This window comes from Oryzias latipes, chromosome 18 (genome assembly GCF_002234675.1).
Source record: "Oryzias latipes chromosome 18, ASM223467v1".
Classification (NCBI taxonomy): domain Eukaryota; kingdom Metazoa; phylum Chordata; class Actinopteri; order Beloniformes; family Adrianichthyidae; genus Oryzias; species Oryzias latipes.
The window spans coordinates 23,621,137-23,629,587 of record NC_019876.2 but is presented as its reverse complement, the minus strand read 5'-3'; the positions used below and the strand labels follow the sequence as shown (position 1 = coordinate 23,629,587).

The 8,451-nt window shown below is 42.3% G+C and overlaps 1 long non-coding RNA gene across 1 annotated transcript; it reads right to left on the bottom strand.

Moving 5' to 3' along the window:
- Positions 1 to 1,638: 1,638 nt before the first annotated feature.
- LOC110013450 lies at positions 1,639 to 3,814 on the bottom strand. Its single transcript, XR_002288576.2, has 3 exons — positions 3,633 to 3,814; positions 2,172 to 2,342; positions 1,639 to 2,065 (listed from the first exon to the last, which is right to left on the bottom strand). It is a non-coding gene; the product is annotated as an uncharacterized LOC110013450 (long non-coding RNA).
- Between the last annotated feature and the right edge of the window lie 4,637 nt (positions 3,815 to 8,451).

The window sequence follows — 8,451 nt, the reverse complement described above, 5'->3', positions numbered from 1 at the left end:
TAACCAACAAGTGATATAGAAGGCATGGCTCTCCTTAACCCCCCCCCCCCCCCCCCCCCCAGCCCTCCATTAGCCGCCCTAATGGCTACATCACATTTATGCCGTATCTGTACAAATTAAAAATATAATATGTCTCGAGATCACTAACCGTTCGTTAGCCTCATTGCATAATTGCCACAGTCACATTTAAGACACTTTTTAAAAGCAGGAATAATCACACAATTTGGAATTGAGGTTCTAATAATTTTTTTGTGCAGTGCACAAATACAACAAAAGAATCAGATTCTGATTTTTTATCTTTAGATAATATGAGAATTTGGCTTACAATATAACTTAGGAATTCATGCTATGAGGCTAACGCACGTTTTTTTGGAGGGGGAGGAGTTCATTTCAAGAAGGGCCGGTAACCAACAAGTGATATAGAAGGCATGGCTCTCCTTAACCCCTCCCCCCCCCAGCCCTCCACCAACCGCCCTAATGGCTACGTCACATTTACGCGTATCTGTACAAATTAAAAATATAATATGTCTCGAGATCACTAACCGTTCGTTAGCCTCATTGCATAATTGCCACAGTCACATTTAAGACACTTTTTAAAAGCAGTAATAATCACACAATTTGGAATTTAGGTTCTAATAATTTTTTTGTGCAGTGCACAAATACAACAAAAGAATCAGATTCTGATTTTTTTTATCTTTAGATAATATGAGAATTTGGCTTACAATATAACTTAGGCATTCATGCTATGAGGCTAACGCATGTTTTTTTGGAGAGGCAGGAGTTTAATTAAACAAGGGCCGGTAACCAACAATTGATATAAAAGGCATGGCCCTCCTTAACCACCTCGGCCCTCCACCACCCGCCCTAATGGCTACGTTACATTTACGCGTATCTGTACAAATTAAAAATATAACATATCTCGAGATCACTAACCGTTCGTTAGCCTCATTGCATAATTGCCACAGTCACATTTAAGACACTTTTTAAAAGCAGGAATAATCACACAATTTGGAATTTAGGTTCTAATAAATTTTTTGTGCAGTGCACAAATACAACAAAAGAATCAGATTCTGATTTTTATCCTTAGATAATATGAAAATTTGGTCAAGATATAACTTAGGCATTCATGCTATGAGGCTAACGTACGTTTTTTTGGAGGGGCAGGAGTTTAATTAAACAAGGGCCGGTGACCAACAAGTGATATAGAAGGCATGGCTCACCTTAAACCCCCCCCCCAGCCCTCCACCACCCGCCTAAATGGCTGTTTCACATTTACACCGAATCTGTACAAATAAAAAAAAACATATCTCGAGTTAACAGTTCGTTAGCCTAATTACATAATTGCCACAGTCACATTTAAGACACTTTATAAAAGCAGGAATAATCACACTATAGGGAATTTAGGTTCTAGTAATTTTGTTGTGCAGTGCACAAATACAATAAATGAATCCGATTCTGATTTTTATCCTTAGATAATATGAAAATTTGGTTAACGATATAACTGAGGCATTCATGCTACGAGGCTAACGCACGTTTTTTTGGAGGGGGAGGAGTTTATTTCAAGTAGGGCCGGTAACCAACAATTGATATAGAAGGCATGGCCCTCTTTAACCACCACCCCCCCCCCCAGCCCTCCACCAGCCGCCCTAATGGCTACGTCACATTTACGCCGTATCTGTACAAATAAAAAAAAACATCTCGAGATCATTAACAGTTCGTTAGCCTCATTGTATAATTGCCACAGTCAAAACTTTTTAAAAGCAGGAATAATCACACTATTGGGAATTTAGGTTCTTTTAATTTTGTTGTGCAATGCACAATTGAAATAAATGAGTCAGATTCTAATTTTTATCCTTGAATAAATATTAAAATTTGGTCAACGATATAACTTAGGCATTCATGCTATGAGGCTAACGCACGTTTTTTTGAAAAGACGCCACTTACCAACATTTGACAGAGAAGGCTGCTCTACGTCACACTCCCTGTAATCCGTCAGAAATACGATGGCCGGCATAAACAGACCTGTAGCCTCCTTTTCCCAGCAGGCCTTTCTTCTTGTTTTTTGCTGCAGAGACACACCAAATACCTTCAGTTATGACTGAGGAAAAAGTAATTTAGCAGGATGTGAATGTTTTCCTTCACTGAATAAGACACCTGAATATTATTTTCACCTATAGATGTGTCTCCACTGCTGGTCTCTGCTTCATCCTCACTTGTTTCGCTGCTTGAATCATCAAATGAAGACTGGTTCCTCCATCTTCATGGAGAAGAGCTTTTGTCTTGTGAAGAAGATCTTCTGGCCTCTAAAGAAGATTTTCTACGTTCTGAAGAACTGTTACCATCTGAGGTTTAGAGAAGAAGACCAGACACATGTTTTAGACTCTGTAGCTAAAGAAAAAGTTGACCTAAAATAAAAGGACTCCTTTTTTATGAGGGAAAAACGTGAAAATAAAACAGAACTTTTCTAATGTCTTTTAACCAGATTCATTGACAGACATTTAAAGACAGGCAGAGGCTGATTAGATGAAGTGGATTACATCAGCAGATTTTGGTTCAGATCAATTCTGGATCAACAACCAAACAGTTCACAGTTTTTCAAAGAGAATAATCCTGAATCAACAGTTTAGTTAAAGTTCAACAGTTTGATGTTATTTTAAGGGAAAGACTGAAACGTTAAGGTTAACATTAAGGTTAGCAGAAGATAAGCTTTGAAAAAAAATATTTAAAATGGATGTTGTTTCACCAATTTCTGTTATCCTCATGTGGATGTTCAATTTTTTATCTGAGCTTTCTCATTTTTCCTTTAAAAAATTTAATTATTATTATATTTTGGAGTTTGTAGAAGTCACTCATGAATTCTTCGATCAAAATAAATATTCCCCACAGACTAAAATCACATATCTGACTAAATATTATAAGCTGCAAGTTTGTCGTTTATTATTTCAAAATGTCCCCAATTCCCTGACAAAGCTTCAAAGATCATTTATTTAATGTAAAACATTAGTAAAATATGAATATATTAAACCATATACCTGAACTTATCTTAAAATCCAACTTTTACTGCTTTTTAAATTTACCTTTACTAGTAAAACAGAGCTTCATTACCAATCAGTTTTGCTGTTGTGTTTCGCGATTTCATCAAAGGAATATATTTTGGAGAAAAGATGTCTGCGTTTACTCCTTAGAGTCTCTAAGCAGTCTGTTGATCTCTAAGTGTGTTGCTATAGCAACAATCTGTGACATCACAAAGAAGAACCCAAAGCCTGACTGAACTGTGCCATCTTGTTACCATGGAGATGTTAATTTAAATAATAACAATGCACACCTTTGTATTTATAATCAAATGACTAAATCACATGCCAAATCTTTGCTGAAACATGTATTGTTTTTTATTACATCTCTGGGTGGAGGGAAGGGTTGCCAATTTTTTTTTTCATTTTACTGCCAATTTTTGCATATTGAAACACATGTTTAAACATTATAACCTGGGTGTTTGTCGTTTGACATTTAAAATTTCACCACTAACCTAAAAAGCTTCAAAGATCATTTATTTAATGTAAAATATATGAATTTATTAAATCATAAACCTGAACTTATCTTAAAATTCAACTTTTTCTGCTTTTTAAACTTACCTTTACCAGTAAAACAGCGCTTTGTTAGGTTTTCCATCAGTTTTTCTGTTGTGTTTCGCAGTTTCATCAAAAAGATAGGTTTTTGAAGGAAACCGTTGAACAAACAAAGCTGGCTACATGTTGACGTCTCAGAGTCCCTAAGCGGTCTGTTGATCTCTAAGTGTGTTGCTATAGCAACAATTTGTGACATCACAAAGAAGAACCCAAAGTCTAGCTGAACTGTGACATCATGTCACCGTGGAGATGTTGATTCGAATAATAACAATGCAGGGATAAGGTTTTTACAATTCATACAGCACAGACCAAAAGTTTGGACTATCAGATTATATTTTCATGGAAGGTCTGAACGAGGCAAAAGCTGCTGCCGGTTCAACAAAAAGTTTTTCAAATGAAAATGCTCCTACATATAATTCAGTTTAATGGGCCCATATCTTGCTTTTCTGTAGCCTTTCAGAGTAAACTATGTCCACATTTATGATCATATATTACGTTTGGTTTACTAAAGAACAAATTACATATTAGTTATGTTCATGAACTCTTTTCCTACATGGATGTAAAGCGACTCGCCAGATTTCGCTCATTGGGAGTGTCGCCAATTTCTGACGTCATCGTAGAGCCAGCCTCTGCAGTGTGTCTGCGTTTTGTCCATGCAGCCTCCGGTAAAGCGAAGGGGGGCGGCGTGTGTGTGTTTATCAACAACACGTGGTGTGGGGACGTACGTACTGTCCACCAACACTGTTCGCCTGATGTGGAGTTTTTGTTGCCAATGTGCCGTCCTACCTGCCAAGGGAGTTTACAGCCGTGTTTTTAGCTGCTGTTTACATTCCCCCACGAGCCAACTCTGCAGCGGCTCTCGGCGAGCTCCATGACATCATCAGTGCTCTTGAGACGGCTCACCCTGATGCTGTTTTTATTGCTGCGGGCGACTTTAATCAGTGCAATCTCAGGACCGTATTTCCCAGATATTACCAGCACGTTGACATTCCCACTCGTGACAAGAACATCTTGGATCACGTTTACACCAACATAAAGGGTGCATACAGGGCCGCCCCCTTTGGACACTTTGGACACTCGGACCACATCTCTTTAATTCTGTGCCCAGCATACAGACTCAAACAAGACTCAAACAATCTAATCCAGTCACCAAACAGGTTCAGCTCTGGACCCCTGAGACTGAGAGCAAATTGCAGGACTGTTTCATGACAACAGACTGGGATGTGTTCAAAGCTGCAGCCACTCTGGAGGACTCTTCTGTCAGCACACAGGATTATGCTGACTATGTGACTGGATACATCAGCACTTGTGTGGGAAACATTGTGCCCACCATCCAAGTCAGGAAATTTCCTAACCAGAAGCCCAGGATAAACGGCCATGTACGTCACATGCTGCGTGCTCGCTCCACTGCATTCACATCTGGCAATGAGTCCGAGTACAAAGCTGCGAAGTACGGCCTGAGAAAGGCCATCACAGCAGCAAAGAGGCAGTACAGAGAGAAGCTGGATGGCTTCTATTCTACTGCTGACTCTGGCCGCATGTGGAGGGGCCTACAGCTCATCACAGACTACAGAAGCAGCAATAGCACCATCAGTGCTGCAGACAGCCTGCCCGACGAGCTCAATGCTTTCTACACCCACTTTGAGATGTCCACCCCCCACACGGAGGGACCGTTATACTCTTGGACCATTACACCCCCCTCACCCCCACCAGTCGTCTCATCAGCCCAGGTAAACAAAGCTAGGCAACAGGTCCGGACAACATTCCTGGACGAGCCCTCAGAGCATGTGCTAACGAACTGCCAGACATTCTCACCTCCATAATTAACCTCTCCGTCAGCCAGAGAGTCGTCCCCTCCTACTTCAAGACCACAACCATTGTTCCCTTCCCCAAGAAGAGCCCTCCCACCTGCCTGAATGATTACAGACCAGTAGCACTCACTCCGATCATTATGAAGTGCTTTGAGAGAGTGATAGTGACCCACATTCAAGGCAGCATCCCAGACACACTAGACCCCCTGCAGTACGCATACCAGCCCAACAGGTCCACCTCGGACGCCATTGCTGCAGCACTGCACACCTCCCTCTCATACCTGGAGAATAAAGACTCCAGAAACTGTTCTCCCTTGGAATACACCCCATCATCTGTGACTGGCTCCTGGACTTTTTGACTGGCAGGCCTCAGTCTGTCAGAATAGGGAACAGGACTTCAGCCAGCATCATCACGAACATTGGCACACAACAGGGCAATGTTCTCAGCCCTATCCTCTACACCCTGTTCACCCACGACTGTGCGGCCTCTCATAAGAACAACATCATCCTGAAGTTCGCTGACGACACCGCTGTGATGGGACGCATCACTGGCGGGGACGAAGCAGCCTACAGGAGGGAGGTGGCCAGTCTGGTGACATGGTGTGGGGACAACAACCTCACCCTCTAAACCGACAAGATAAAGGAGATGATAGTGGACATGAGGAAGGAGAGGAGGAACCCTCATCAGCCGCTTTGGTGAAGAAAGCTCATCAGCGGGTGTACTTTAGGGGGGAATCTGATGAGGTTCGGCATATCCCCAAAGATCCTCAGCAACTTCTACAGCTTCATGGTTGAGTCCATCCTGACCAGCTGCATCACAGTGTGGTACGGCAGCTCTACCGCCATGGACCGCAAACGCCTGCAGAGAGTAGTGAAGACTGCGTCCAAGCTCATCAGGACTCCTCTTCCCTCGCTGCAGAGCATATACAAAAAAATGCAGGGTCTCCAGGAGAGCTGCCTCCATCATCAAGGACTCCACCCACCCACAACGAGGTCTGTTCACTCTCCTCCCCTCAGGAGGGAGGTACAGGAGTGTGAAGTGCAGGACCACCAGACTCAAAAACTCTTTTTTCCCCTCTGCCATCAGACTCCTTAACAGCTGACAGGAGTCTGAAACAACAAACTGCACCTTTGCACATCCTCATTGTTCGCTACTGTTTATAATCACTTTTTGCACATTTGCACCCTTAGAATTGCCACTCGACATCTTGTGTTTTTGTGTGTATGTTGTGTGTGAATTGTTTCAGTTTCCTCTATACTTTTTGGCATTCGGAGCAGACAACAAAGAAAGAATTTCATTGTGCAGGGAAACCCGTTTCTTTACTGTCCATATGATAATGAACCCTTTGAATCTTGAATGAAAAAAAAACAATTTTCGGACTTTTGCAAAGATGAATGTGCATATTGTTCATCTGCCTTCAGTAGCCTTGGAGTTTATTCCATTTCAGACAGAATGGAGATGGCTAATGGGTTCACTGGGTTGAAATTCTGTAACAAAATGTAGACAACATCACCAGACGATCATTACAGGTTTTATTCAAATAAGAACATCGTTTTATGTTCTGATTACCAATGGTTGCTAACATTTTCCTTTCTCTTTGAAGCATCAATCTCCATATCAAAAATCCTCTTCACTTTCATCCAAATCATTTTCCTCAAAAAAGTCAACTCAGAGAAGAAAAAGTAACCCCTCTGTTTTTTTCTTTTAATTGTCTGTGTGAGAAGAAGTATTCAAAATTTCTCTCAGTGGATGTCAACTTTAATGGTCAAAGTACAGGCAGGGTCACGGGGGTCAGCAGGCAAACAGAGTCAGGGTCAGGAGACAGAAGATCAGGTCCAGATGTAACGCTCTGTTAGGAAGGCAGAGGCACCAACCAGACTTCACACTGAGCTGAGCTCCATGCAGAGCTTCAGTGAGCTGTGGTTTACAGAGTAAAAGAGTCAGGTGCACAGCAGCATTCAGGAAGTGTGGTTAGAACTCTGGAGATGGTTCCCGATGATGACCAGAGGGGGAGACACTTATGACCTCTGACAGAGCCCCCCTCCTGCGAGAGGCTCCGGAAGTGAGGGGCACTAAAATGAATACATTACGTTTGGGTCGGGCCAGGCTTCTCTTTCGCTGACTTTTTAAATAAATGTTTATAAAAATGTATACTAAAACGATGTGTGGATACTAAACAAATGAATACTTGTTATAAATAAATAATTTTGTTAAAACAGAGAAGGCGCTGTAAGGTAATTGCTATATTAATAACCACTACAGAACAGGAAGCGCAGCATGCAGAGCAGGGGACGCATTGCGCACTTGAATGTAATCTTCCCCCGGCAAGTCTGCATCTATTTTGTTTAGGTATCCCCGATATGGAGCAGAAAGAAGTCAAAGATAAACTAAAGACAGGGGAACTGAAAAGGTAAACACGCACTGCCTGTAAGAGTGAAGTGTGGAAAAGCTTCAAATTGATAGTGGAAAAAATGATGCAGAAACTTGTGTTGGCTTCACTGAATGTAGTCAATGTGGCGCTTTGCTTTCATATGAGAGCAAAAAGACTGGCACCTCGACGCCGAGCAGGCATTTAAACAGCTGTACTGGCAAAAGTGATGATCGTCAACGTCAAACATCTATATTATCATTTGTCCCAAGGACCGCCCCTCTTCACGCTAAGCAGGCCATCACACACAAGTGTGTGGACTTTTGCTGTCATGACCTTAGACCATCTTCCGTAGTCAGTGGCGAAGGTTTCAAAAGTCTGGCCCAAGAGTTGATCAATGTTGGGTCAACTTTTGGGCGCATACCCGTCGACTCGGTCCTCCCCCATTACACCACAGTGTCAAAGGCGTCCGCCAAGAAGGCTGAGGTAAAAAGGAGCTTGTTAATTAAGCCGGTAAAGCGTGTGTCAGAAGTTTCCTCCCACAACAAACACTGTTGCTCTGGGGACGCCTATGCGCTCCGCGCTCGCCCCGCGCGCTCCTCGTCTCCCCTTCCTATTTTTATCTGACACCCCTGGCCAGGGCGG